We start from the raw sequence: 2,771 nt of genomic DNA, 5'->3' as shown, positions 1-2,771 counted from the left end.
ATGTTGATTCTACCAATCCATGAACAGGCTATGTTCTTCCGTTTGTTTATGTCTTCTTTTATCTCTTTTTCCAATGTCCTGTAGTTTTCTGAGTACAGGTATTTTACCTCCTTAGTTAAGTTTATTCCCAGGTATCTTAATTTTTTTGGTTCAATGGTAAATGAGATTGTTTTTTCTAGTTTCTCTTTCTGTGAGTTCATTGTTGGTGTATAAAAAGCCATAGATTTCTGGATGTTAATTTTGTACCCTGCTACATTGCTGAATTCATTTATTAACTCTTATCTGTTAATAAAAAGAACTCCTACTAATCGATAAGAATAAAACAATCAAATAGAAAAGGTGCAAGGTATTTAAACATGTGTTTCTGGATGCATAAATTATCATTGTGACAATGTTAATGGTTATTCATAGTTTTCAAAATATCACTTTTTAAGACAATAGCAATGATTCATTTACTTCTGGAAAAAGGTAGTTTAAGTATATAAATGCTATAATATTTCATATATGAATATAACATTTCATAATGTCATCTTGTTATTTTAAAATATTCATATCTTTATTCCTTTTGGTGTACTTAATTTTTTCTTTTTTTTCTTTTTTGTAGTTTATATGGTCTTTTTTATTAGTGACTCAAATTATAAGATGTCCTGTGATGTCAATTAGTGATGACCATGAGTAATATTTTCTGATTACTCCCACCCCTCCCCTAACATCCCTACTATAAAAATGAACTGAATTTGATTTGGTTTGGTGGGAAAGTGACAGGCACTGCTTTTATGTTCATGATTTACTGTTAGAATTCATATTTGGGAATAAAGCTAAATTTCAATTATATTAGTGAAAATAAAGATATAATATTTTCCTCCATCGAATTCAGGTATACTCCTGGGGAAGATTCAGAGAGGAGACAAGATCTCAGTCCAGAACTCCTTCTGTGGTTCAAACGAACATTCCATAATGTTTCTTTCCTGGCTGTGTTCATGGTGGTCATTGTAGGTTCCACTTGAAGCTTGTATTCAGGACCCATTGATGAGATATTTGAAAAACAAGTTCATTAATGCAATGAACTCATGGAAGTTCTGGTTCTCCTGACAGCAAACAGCTTCCGCGTTGTCACTGACTGCCAGCTTCATGTGTTAAGGTGATCAATTCATGTCCCTGTCTTCCACCTCGGAGGCCATCAGGGCGTGGCACTGTGGGGCAGCCAGGGGCTGGGGCAATGTGTCCATTGTGTTGATGGGATAGTCCTGGGGATGGATCTCCTTGGCCAGCTGCCCCCTCTTGTTTAATATGCAGGCCTCCCGGTGGGGCTGTGAGATGGGGGCTGCGTGGGTGCAGTGTACTTGTGCTCTGAGCCGTCCTCCAGGTCCAATGGGTAACTGCGATCCAAATCATAGAAACTCAGGTCCCCACAGGCCACAAATGGCACAATGATGTGGGTGGGACCATCTAATCGGTTGAGCTCTGGATCAGCAGAGTGGTCCAGCAGGGGTTTCATCAGGTCCGGGAGGAAGCCTTCGGGGGTCATAACCCTGACAGGCAGCTGAGGCCTCGATGCTGGTGCCCCAAGCTTGGCATAGCACGCGCTGGAGAAGAAGACAAGCAGCTATAGATCAGCGTCACATCCCGGCCTCGGAAGATCTTGGCTACGAAGCAGGCCCCTGGCTTCAAGACGTGTGCAGCGATGTTCAGAGCGGCGAGGAGAAGCTGAGCCTACACATGCTCATCCACATCACGGAGGTCAGTGACATCGGGAGCCCCATCTCATACCACCAGGTCCCATCTCACACTACCAGGTCCGCAGGGCAGCCCTCAAACTGCTGGGTTATCGCCTTGGCAGTGGGCAGCTGGGTGATGTCTGATTCTCCTGGATCTGTAACACACCGGGTAGCGGAGCCATAGTTTGAAGGTGCAAAGCCCCCACCTGGCCGGACTTCTGCGGACTCCCGATCTCCTGGCGCAGCACCTAGCTCCTGTCAGCTTGGAATTCCTCATTGCGTTGCAGCAGCTTGAAGGCACTGCGGGCACTGCGGGCACTGCGGGCGCACCAGCCATTCGCCTTGGCCAGTGGTAGTAAGCATCTCACTTGTGCTTCCATGTCTGTCCCATAGCGCACTGCTTGCCCAGGGACCTTGGGTTTTCAGTTCCCCCGGCCCAGACTACACAGCTGCAACGACGAGGGCAAACTTCATCCACCTCGTGGCTGGACAGTGCAGTCACGGCGCCTCAGCTGTCTGGGTCTGGACCCACGTCCTCCGGCTCCATGCCCCAGGGCTCACAGTAGCTTTAGGAGTGGGAGGCAGCGGACAATGGAGTCCAGTCTCCCAGCAGCCCCAGTGAAACCAGGGAGAAATCTCAGGGCTTCAGTTTCTGTCTGTACTTTTTTTTTTTTAATTCATAATATTTTTATTTGTTATACTATATTATTTTTATTAATTTATATTATTGTTACTCTCATTACTTTAGCACAAGTTTATTGGAAATTTCAGAAGATACAACTAAGCAAAAAGAATAGAAATTTGCTCCGAATGCCTGTCGTGCAGCCTATGGGCTACTGTAGTGGGGCAAGCCTGTCTTGTGAGACGTGGAGGCTCCCGCAAGGCCGGGACCCCTCAGAGCTTGATCAGTTCATTGAGAGATTGATCTAGTTTTAGAAAAAACGGGACCTGTATTTCACAAATTAGACATATAGTAAAATTATTAATTGCACTACATTTTAAACAAATATGTTTACCTATATTTTAAAATATATTAGTTATTTAATATTTTTA

General features: G+C 43.8%; 1 pseudogene across 1 annotated transcript; it reads right to left on the bottom strand.

Annotated features, from left to right (window-relative positions):
- Window positions 1–1,145: 1,145 nt before the first annotated feature.
- Window positions 1,146–2,109, bottom strand: LOC308535850 (tRNA (cytidine(32)/guanosine(34)-2'-O)-methyltransferase-like; annotated as a pseudogene). The gene has a single exon. The product of its transcript is annotated as a tRNA (cytidine(32)/guanosine(34)-2'-O)-methyltransferase-like (transcript).
- Window positions 2,110–2,771: the final 662 nt, after the last annotated feature.

The sequence above is a fragment of the Myotis nattereri genome, assembly GCF_964212035.1.
Source record: "Myotis nattereri genome assembly, chromosome: 2".
In the NCBI taxonomy this organism is placed as follows: Eukaryota; Metazoa; Chordata; class Mammalia; order Chiroptera; family Vespertilionidae; genus Myotis; species Myotis nattereri.
The sequence above is the reverse complement of the archived record's forward strand: the minus strand, read 5'-3'. Positions and strand labels throughout refer to the sequence as shown.